The sequence below is a fragment of the Lytechinus pictus genome, chromosome 2 (genome assembly GCF_037042905.1).
Source record: "Lytechinus pictus isolate F3 Inbred chromosome 2, Lp3.0, whole genome shotgun sequence".
Taxonomy (NCBI): domain Eukaryota; kingdom Metazoa; phylum Echinodermata; class Echinoidea; order Temnopleuroida; family Toxopneustidae; genus Lytechinus; species Lytechinus pictus.
Genome location: NC_087246.1, coordinates 15785780 through 15796617, shown reverse-complemented (window position 1 = coordinate 15796617; position 10838 = coordinate 15785780). Strand labels below are relative to the sequence as shown.

Here is a 10838-nt window from a genome sequence, read left to right as displayed (position 1 = left end):
ACCTGACTTCACAATTAAATATTGAAAGCATAACAGAACTGGAACACTATGTTTGTTTTCTGTCTGGAAGATTTACTCAAGCCGAGAGCACACAATGCGATGTGATTGCACTACATGTAGGATCCAATTAGAAGAAAGTTACCAATCACATATCAGTGCAAAAATCGCATTGCATGCCAGCGCACACATTGCAACAGCTCTGCAGCACCCCCCCCCCATCTCTTTGCGCCTCTTGCACCTCTTTTTTTTGCGCGTATGTTCTGTTGTATGTGCAGCAGCAGCACAGCAAATTGGCCATGACATCATTGTCTAGGACAAATCTAATTGGCTGAAATTAGCAAATTCGCAAAAATGTCAGAGATTTGGTCTGCGATCCTACTGCAACAAAGTGGGTTGCAGTTGCAGCGCATTGCAGGTTAGCGCAGACTGTGATTTTGTTGCAAAGACGTCGCATAGTGTGCACAGGGCTTAACTCTTGAGCACCACTGTACTTGTCTGCATTTGGGATGATTAAAGGTCAAATCCACCCCAGAAATAATGTTGATTTGAATGAATAGAGAAAAATCAAACTAGCATAACACTGAAAATTTCATCAAAATCAGATGTAAAATCAGAATTTATGACATTCTAAAGTTTCGCTTTAATATCTTTCACAAAACAGTAATATGCACAACTCAATGACATGCAAATGAGACAGTCGATGATGTCCCTTACTCACTATTTCTTTTGTTTTTATTGTTTGAATTATACAATACATGTATTTCATTTTTTACAGATTTGAAAATAAGAATCAACCTGACTGAACCATATAGTATTAAAACAATGCTAATCACATGTTCAGGGAGGAATTAATCTTTGTTTCACTTGACAATGAGAAAATATTTCATATATTAAAATAAAAAAAATAGATGAAAATGGATGACATCATAGGCTTCCTCATTTGCATATCAAACAGGATGTGCATATAACTATTTTGAGAAATTAACAAAAACTTTAAAATGTTACAACTCTCTTATTTCACATCCGATTTTGATGAAATTTTCAGTGTTATGCTTGTTGGATTTTTCTCTTTTATTCAAATCATTTTTTTTTTGGTAGATTTGTCCTTTAATTCCAATTTGGAGGAATTCTGGATGTTTCAATCAACATCCACCAAAAACTGGAATTATTATTTATCAAGGAAATCAAAACAAACAAGAACAATCACATCATCATGGCATGGGATATTGTAGATAGCAAGAAATTCACAGGCAAACATAACATCAATAAGGAAATAAATTGCTAGATTTATAGACTCCTCAGTCCAAATCATATCAAAATACATTGTAAATAATGTAATGTATATCAATATTTTTTTTTACTTTTTACATATTTTCAATTCAATAATTAGTATTTGTATTCTAAAAATATACCTTATGGCTTACAAATTTTTACTCTGTAATTGTATGATATTGTTTCATTTGCTCTCTGAAGCATTAAATCAGTATACATGTAGTTTGGTTCATAGTAAATACATGTAGTTCTACATTTACATTCACTTTACAGGTGGAAGATGAATTTGGGGAGCCCCTTAAAATTCAAACCAATACAAATTGTGTAATTTGCTTCACTATCAGAAGCACAGAAGTACAAACACAGACCATGTATTGTGTGCGAATAACACCACTCCCCTTCATGAAAACGTATTTCTTTTCTTTCTTTCTCTCTCTCTCTCTTTCTTTCTTTCTTTCTTGTGTCTGTAGATCAAGTCAAAGACCCAAATGTAACAAAAATACATGTTTGTTATTATACCAAATTAAAAAAATACTACAAGTCAGTTAAATTACTAGAAAAAATATAAGGCGGTTCTTCTTAGAAGTACAACATCAGTCTTAATGTTTGGACTAGAGTGAAAAAGTTTGCAAATGAACTCTTCAAGTCTTACCCGATTTGCATCATCAGCAATATCATTCAGTTTGTCCTCCGAGGCGAGTAACCTCTGAAGTTCATCTACTGACAAGTGTGTCAGGAGGGGGAACTCCGATGACCCCCTGCTCGCCCCTGGTGTTCCTCCCACTGCTGTCATGGATACTGCTGGTGATGATGTTGCCAATGTCGGTGGGGTAGGGTAAGAGGGAGGGGCAGGTGAGGGGTGTGGATATCTCAGGTTGGGCTGGGATTGGGAAGGCATGGGCATGTAAGGTTGAGGTGGGGGGTGGCTGGGTGGGGTCTGGTGGGGGGATTGATTGAAGGCGTACGGGTAACTGTGACTGCTATACATGGCAGGATGTTGAGGTGGGAGCGGTGGTTGTGGTTGGGTTGATGTCGGTGGAGGTGGGTGGGGGAGGAAGGTTGGGTGCGGTGCTGGACCACCAGGAAATTGAGGATAGTACGCAGTTCTATACCGCAAAGATTCTGTATAGACAGGGCCTGCAATGAACAAAAAAAAATGTGTCCAAAACAATTGATCAAAATACTGACTTGTATATCTCGCTGCAAATTGCTGCAGGTCAAATGCCCAAAACCATAATCATTGACATAATTCTCACATCAAACAAGATTCATGACATCAAAGACAAATTTTAAATTAAATACAAAATACAAACCCTCAAAGTGAAAGTTTAAAGGATGTTCTTAATCCTATACTGAGAATTTTTTTATATTCTTCAAACATGAAATGCATATCTAATTCCTCCTCCATGTTTTCCATTTAAATATTAGAATATTGGGTCCTGAATGGTAAGACAACACTCATATCCAGAAATAACACTCTCTGAATCCCCTCAGCTCAAAGAATTGCTCATCTTTTGAGGTCAATTTTGCTACGGCTGGGTATGCAGTTCACAAAGTGTATCTAGACCAAGAATTAGCAGTTCGGCTAGCTTCATTTTATGAATAAGAGCTTATTTATATACTAATTCTATGCACATAAAATTAGGATGTGTTTATGCTTCCATTGCGAGAACAGAATCAGCGTTTTCAAACGTCCATTCAAATCGCCGATCGTAAACGTGGTTCTGGGAGTGCTGTTTATGCTTAACTTCTCAGAGGCGAAATCACGATCTCCAGCTGGCTTCTCATCGTAATTTTCGTTGAGCAGGAAAGCGAGGTCAAATTGGGCGCGCCCTTTTTCGAATTTTTGTTTCCGAGTGTTGTTATGGGGTACGACGACTGTTATAAAAACATCGAACAATTTCCGATATTTTGCATGGAGCTTCTTGACACAGCCATATAATTTCCACCATGGTGAGGATAATAGTGAGAAAAAATAAACAATATTAAAGTATACATAATAAAAATCTATTTGTTTATGCTACTGGGGCATCTGGCGATGTCTCCTCATTAAAACTCATGTTCCAGGTTTTTCATTTGTTGTAAATCCCTCACCATTCATCGTGATGACAAATTGGAAGAGTAATACTATTACTTACTTAAATCAATTATCACACATGCAAATCAAGGGAGATGAGAGGTTTATTCTGTGGAGGTAACAGGCGACAATGGAGCAATGCGACTGTATTTGCCCGCGGATTTTCATCTCACCGGAAGCATGTACCAAATGACGTCACTTACACACGTTTACGATCGTGGTTCTGTTTATACTTCCCCAGAAAGCCTGATTCTGGTCAAACGACGTTTACAAACGCACCTTTTTGTGAGTTTACGATCGGCGTTTTGAAACGTCGTTTAAATGAAAGTAAGCATGGACGCAACCGTGTTTTGGACTAATCACGTATGGAAACGCTGATTCTGGCCTGAAAAGTGGAAGCATAAACACGGCCTTAGAGAGGTGTTTATAATCGATCCATTAATAATGTCCTGTGATTATTTCACAGCCCTAAACTTAGCAATTGATCGCTGATTTACGATTAACGATTGATTGTATCATGTCTGTGCAATCTAACTTTCGTGTAAAAACCAGCTGTACAATCAAACACTATGTTTTGTGTTACAGGGTTCTATTTGGAAATCCCCCAAGGTCACTTATGCCTCGTTTTATGTGCGTCCTATTTTTGTCCACACCCTTATTAGTGATAAATGTCAATGAAAATGGAACCAAACCTTACAACAGCTGTTTCAATATTACTATAGAAATAGAAACTTGCTCTTTTGTCCTTAAACCAATACATTGTACCATGATTCTAATTTCCCGAATAGGAACATTGCAAAAGTGTGAAATTCTTACAGATATTCTGTCACATGTAAATCTATGTATTTTCATCATTGTACGGGACTCAAGTGTACATTTTTTTTTATGATTCTATGATGCTGACAAAACTTGAAAGTATAGATCTTAATTATATCCTGATACTTAAACTGAATGTACATGTATGTTTAAAGTAATAAAAGTTCAATCTGCATTGCTTTCTTGTTTACTATATGTACATCCATGATGAACCTGAACATCAACTATTAACTTGTTCTTTAAATAAAGTTTTGATTAAAAAATAGTTGATTCAAATTTTGAAGGGCTCTAACATGTCAAAGAGTTTATTGCTTTCATGTTGTAGTGTATTTGTAGCAAAACTAGGATCCATCATTTTCCTTAAGTTGATTTGAAAATGGATCTGAAAAGTTTCTGTCACAGTCACATGATAAGTAAATTCATACAGTGCCAATTTTTAAAATTCAGGAATCTGCTACAAATTCTGAAATACACATTCTCACCATCTCATACAGGATCAATTGGCCAATGTAAGACTTCATACTCATGTTTTCAATTTTCATCAATCAGTGTCATGTAATAATGTTTGCTCCCTAATCCTTGCAAAAGTATGAAATTCAACCCCCTATTACACATTTGATTATACATTTAAAAAGCTCAAAATAACACATCACTTGTTATACATACCTAACATTTTGATGTTTGATAAATCTGCAACACTTTAGATTTTATTGAAAAAGCGTATAAATATCAATGTCCTCAAAAAGAAGATCAGCGATGCAATTGTGAAAAGATAGCTACATGTAGCCAGCATGCCAACTCAATGCAAGAAAAGACGAGACAAACAAAACCAGAACTCATGTGGATGTACAGTGTACTTGGTGTTTGCTAATATCCAATTCAAACATACCCAAAGAGACATCAGACATCCCCACCAAATAAAGACCATGCCACAAACTAGAACCCTCTTATGAAGATATTTCCTTTTTCTCAAAGACTGACCTAAGAATTAAATTGCAATGATATCAAATAGCGACAGATCCTGCTCTTCAATTCTTAAAAATAATATAAAGAGCAATTTCAATGGTTAGAGCGGAAAGAGACAAATCAATTACACTTAGACACTCAACAGAAGGCTATAATAGCTCCCATATCTAGTTACCACTGTCTTAAAGGAGAATGAAACTCTTGGAGCAAGTTAGCTTTTGTGAAAGCAGAAAAATCAAAGAATAAGATCAACAAAACTTTGAGAAAAATAGGACTAGCAATAAAAGAGTTACGAGCATTTGAATGTCGAGATCACTAATGCTATGGAGATCCTCCCATTGGCAATGCGACCAAGATCTGTGATGTCACACACGTACAACTCTCCCATTTGGACACTGAAAATATACCCCAAAACATCTCTTTTTGCTCATTCTAATCATATGACAAACGATTCATCAATGATATAATGTTGTGAAACCTCTGTACTTGTCATCTCATAAAGAGAACACCTCACCTTGTGATAGACTCTATAAAAGTGAGAATATAAGTGAAATAAGTACTAAAGTAATGAGGGAGTTGTACGTGTGTGATATCACAGATCTTGGTCGCATTGCCGGTGGGAGGATCTACATGGCACTAGTGATCTCAATATTCGAATGCTCATAACTTTCTTATTATTCATTCAATCTTCCTCAAACTTTCAACAATATGTTTCTTTGATTTTTCTCTTTGATATGGATTCAGCTGGTTTCAAGGGTTTCATTCTCCTTTAAGTATTTGACAAATAGTGATTAACGTTTTTAGTGTACAAATGTCGCCAAGTTAAAACAGTGTTTACATTTATAAAGAAAACAAGACAACATGGAAATGTGACAAAGAGAATGTTTTCTCTTGCCATCATACCAAATTTTGTCTTGATAATCCTGCAAGACCCTTAAAAGTCATTAAAAGTCGAGGTGAAACAGATATTACAGGGTTGGCAATTTCCCCAAGAAATACCTACCTGTATTTCACCTCTAGGGCGGATATGATACTGGGGGGGCAAAATGAGAAATACCCAGGAAATGCAGGCAAATACATGGGCAATACCTACATGTAACTGTGTACCCTAAAATTTGTCTGAGGTCAACCTTATTTTTTCTATGTACATTGTTCAAGTTTCATCTTTTATACATGTAAGTTTGGTGACAACACTCTTTTTTTTTGGCTCCTGTGACAATGGCTCAACCCGGCCTTGCTAAATTTCATCTAATATGTAGGGTTAAGGTTGCAACAGGGTTTTAGTATAGCGTTAAAGCTAGGGTTGAAGATGGTCACTTGATGAGTGTATATTTTAGAGTGGAGCAAATGCCATGGAACTGTATAAGTTTAAAAGTTTGAAGATATTAAAATGGTACAGTATGTGTTAACTCACATATGTAAACTGCACAACAATTATACTTGTAATGCCCGGGGGGGCCACTTACATTGACGAGTGGATACCATGCGCGACCAAAAAAACACGTAAAAAGGATGTCTTTTTCAAGATAGGGCACGTTACGTACGTAACGTGATAAGGGTGTCAAAAACACAAAAATAATGAAAAAGGGTATCTATTTCGCTAGGAAAGTTACGTGCTTAGGGTCAAATTTGCGGGGATGATAAAACAAAAGTTGCGGGGATGATAAAACAAAAGTTTGAAGATATTAAAATGGTACAGTATGTGTTAACTCACATATGTAAACTGCACAACAATTATACTTGTAATGCCCGGGGGGGCCACTTACATTGACGAGTGGATACCATGCGCGACCAAAAAAACACGTAAAAAGGATGTCTTTTTCAAGATAGGGCACGTTACGTACGTAACGTGATAAGGGTGTCAAAAACACAAAAATAATGAAAAAGGGTATCTATTTCGCTAGGAAAGTTACGTGCTTAGGGTCAAATTTGCGGGGATGATAAAACAAAATTAAAATGTTGTATAAAGGATGTCCTTTTTGCCCCAACACTACGTGTTTAGAGTCCGATTTGCGCGAGGTGTGGAAGGTGGGGTCGTACTAAACCAAATGAAAACTGACGACCAAAGGACCCGTGACATAACAATAAAATATTCCTGTACTTGTTTAGGGGCTCATTTCAGGAAATATTTGCCAAGAGTATCGTTTTGTTCCCAATACTTGTTAAGGGTAGGGTTTCACGCGCCAATACTTGTTAAGGGGTACATTTTCAGGCTATGGAAATTACGTGTTTAGGGTGCTTTTCGAGACCCCATGGTCGCGCATGGTATCCACTCGTCAATGGAAGTGCCCCCCCCCCCCCCCCCCCCGGGTTGTAATGTTAGATTGAGATAAGAACTTGCAGGGAATAATTTTGCTTTACAAATTTGAATAGATAGCATTTTTGGTCAAAAGAGAAAAGCTCTCAACTAAGTAATTTACAGTCCTGTGTAAAAATATGCTATACAAAAGACTTTATGCATAGCAGTCTTTCAAAAATGTGGAGCAAATTATTCCCTGAGAAGTACTCTGAATATAGGCACTGTCTCCTTTTTAAAAGATACATACGTGTAAATGCCACTTCTGGTATTGTGGTAACAAGTGGAAAGCCTCTTGCAGTCTGGCCTACATTATCCAATTTTATATGCTCAGCAGTGCTGACTTTGAAAACAAGTTTAATAATTTTTCACAAAGAGGAAAAACAAAACAGTGATTTGAAAACAAAATACTAAATTTGTTTAAAATTTAAACTTTGATTGTCTTTGACTAAAAACTCATTTCATAATCAAATCATTTGTGTTGTTGTTATGTAGGCATATCATTTAGATCTTATAGTAAAATGTCAGAAATTGTTAGATTAATCCCAAGTCCCTAGAAAAGATTCCAGTGAACTAACTACCCTGCTAGTTATACTGAGATCTAAGACCAAAAGTTAGAGATGTAACGTTACAGGTGTTTGGTAATGACATTTTACTTGCTAGGTGTTTGGTAATGACAATTTACTCGCTAGACCCAAAAATCAGTATATTTCGTATTTCGGTCAGGATATGCTCTGCTGAGCTGAGACTTCATCTGGCTTCGCGGTATCAGTTCTCTCCATAGACTAGAGTATCCCATACATGTACAAACTGCAGTGGCGACATCATGCCAGATATACCAACATGATGCTGGCGCACGTGTCGGTATGTTTTAGCACATAAAAACAATCAAAATTTTGCATTTCACATCACATATTTCCAGAAACTGGTAAGTTGATTCTATTTAAAATTGTCAAATTTTATTCCAGCACTTTGTTTCTCCCATTGAAAGCGAGCAGAAATTTAAAAAGAAATTGAAGAGGGTGAGGAAGTGCATCCTTTTCTCCGGACATATATCTAAGAGATTTAAGAGGGAAAAGTTGGATACATACCAAAATATGGCTTTATTCCGTCAAAATTTTGAGTGTGTGTAATTCCCAATGGCATCGGTTTATTAAGTCAGTAAAATAAATACCCAATACTCTTGGAGAGTAGACTAGTCGTAATATCGGTTGATTTGTACTAATTTGTACTAATTTTGAATTTCGAAACTCGTCAACAGACATCACACAGCCTTGACTGGGGCCTAACGCTACGCATGCGCATCATCATCATGCAGTAGCTGAGAAACCTGATCAACGTACCGATCCGGGCTTGGCCAGAAAATACATCTAAAGTGGTTAAGTGATTTGTGATGACAGTCTGTTGTGATTCTCCCAAAATTGCGCAAATAATGCAGCGCTACACCTTCTTTTTACTGAATTGATTTAAGTACAGAAAAGGTTATATAAAAATTACCGCAAATTATGCTGGCGCAAATATTCAATACTGAATGATACGCGCTATATGATGGTGGGCCCTAAGTCTGCGCACCCAACAATTTGAGTTAAGATTTAACATGAATTTCTTCTTATTTCACAAAATCTTTCAGTTAATAATGTTCCTTCTATTATTAAGAGTAAGTGTACCAACTTTCTCATTAAAAAATGAAAGAAAATATAGGATTTTCTTGAAAAAACCTCAGGCAGTCATTTTCAGATTGAAAAAAAAAATGGTACCCCATATCTGCGCACTCATTCACTTTGCACACGATTCAGGGATTTTGATGAGAAAGGCTGCATTTTGAGGCCGTCACATGAATTGCCCTAAATTCATTATTTTTCCACCATTTTGAGTCGGATTTTTTATGAATACCTGTCTATGTATTGCATGTGTAAAGCTCATGCTCGTTGCGTATCTTCTTTTACTAGAATCGCGCAGATACGCGTGTGCGCAGACAAGGGGGACTGCGCAGACTTGGGGAAACTTGCCATATAAGCTAAAACAACAGCAACAATGATAACCGCTACGAAACCCATGGCTTTCAACAATTCCTGCTAGCTATTAAAGGCAACAGGCTTGAGTCTGGAGATGCCTCGTTCTGCAGCGAGAGGTTCGAATGCAAGTTCCAAGCGGAAGTAAGAAGAAAAAAAAGAAGAGAGAACAAAAGAAGGGGGTTTTGGAGAAGATTTTTTTTTAATTAGTGGAGGGGACATAAGGAAGTCTTTCCATATACTGTAGCCTTTAGATCAGACTAGGCCAATGCCTACATCACATGTAGTCATGGTAGTTAACGTGTGATGGTGGTCCCCCCAAGTCTGCGCACCTATTCGATTTGAGTTAAGATTTAACATAAATTTCTTTTTATTTCACAAAATCTTTCAGTTGACAATGTTCCTTACATCATTATGACTGAGTTACTGTGCTAAATATCTCATAAAAAATTGAAATAGGCCTAGGCCTAGTACCGTATATGATTTTCTTTGAAAAAACCTCGGGCAGTCATTTTCAGATTGAACAAAAAAATGGTGCCCCTTTGCCGTGTCCATTCATTTTGCACGCGATTCTGGGATTTTCATGAAAAGGCTGCATTATAATATAATAGGCCATAAATTACATATAACTAAGGTCATGAAGATTATAATAGGCCCAATATTAAAAATAACAAACAATGAATGAGTGAATCATGTGAATGAAATGAAGTGAAGCCCGGAGGCGGAGGCAATGAGTCGAACTTACATTTTATATTTACAGTTTGTCGTTAGGACTGTCCGGAATTCAGAAAGCAACAACCCCGTGTGTCTTGAGTAAATTTAGGTCTACAGCATCCTTAGAATTACAAATTTCCAAGTAGACTAACAAGATTATGACAGGTGAACGTGTGACTAGTGATATGGGACAAAAACAGTGACAGCGCAGTCTTTTTGTAGAAATGATGTTATTGACCTGATATACCGGTAGTGAATGATAGAGGGCGCTGAACATTTTCTAATAGGCAGGAACATTTAGTTGTTGTTGTTGTTGCTTTTCCCTGGATTATGAATTTGGATTTATTGTAATATCAACTCAAATCAAACTTCCCTATTTTTTGATAGATTACTTCCAAATTCACCCCCTCTTTTTGCTTTGAGTGTTTGGGAACGGTATAGTGTATACAGGGAAGGGGCGCAGCATGGGCATGCATGCTTAAAAAAAATCAGTAAAAATAAAAATACAACCCCACCCTGCCCCCCCCCCAAAAAAAAATGGGACGCGGACGGTTTTGAAGGGGGCTGACTATGCAAAAAATTACAGTCGGATGGTCATTTTTACATTTTTGAACGTGGTTTCGGAAAAGTGGGGGTTGAAGCCCCCCGGCCCCCCCCCCCCCCCTCCGTATCCGCGGCGCCTGTG

General features: G+C 37.1%; 1 long non-coding RNA gene across 1 annotated transcript; it reads right to left on the bottom strand.

Annotated features, from left to right (window-relative positions):
* Positions 1 to 1924: 1924 nt before the first annotated feature.
* On the bottom strand, positions 1925 to 10360 carry LOC129284235 (uncharacterized). The gene is made up of 2 exons (XR_010292736.1): positions 10185 to 10360; positions 1925 to 2409 (listed from the first exon to the last, which is right to left on the bottom strand). It is a non-coding gene; the product is annotated as an uncharacterized LOC129284235 (long non-coding RNA).
* Positions 10361 to 10838: the final 478 nt, after the last annotated feature.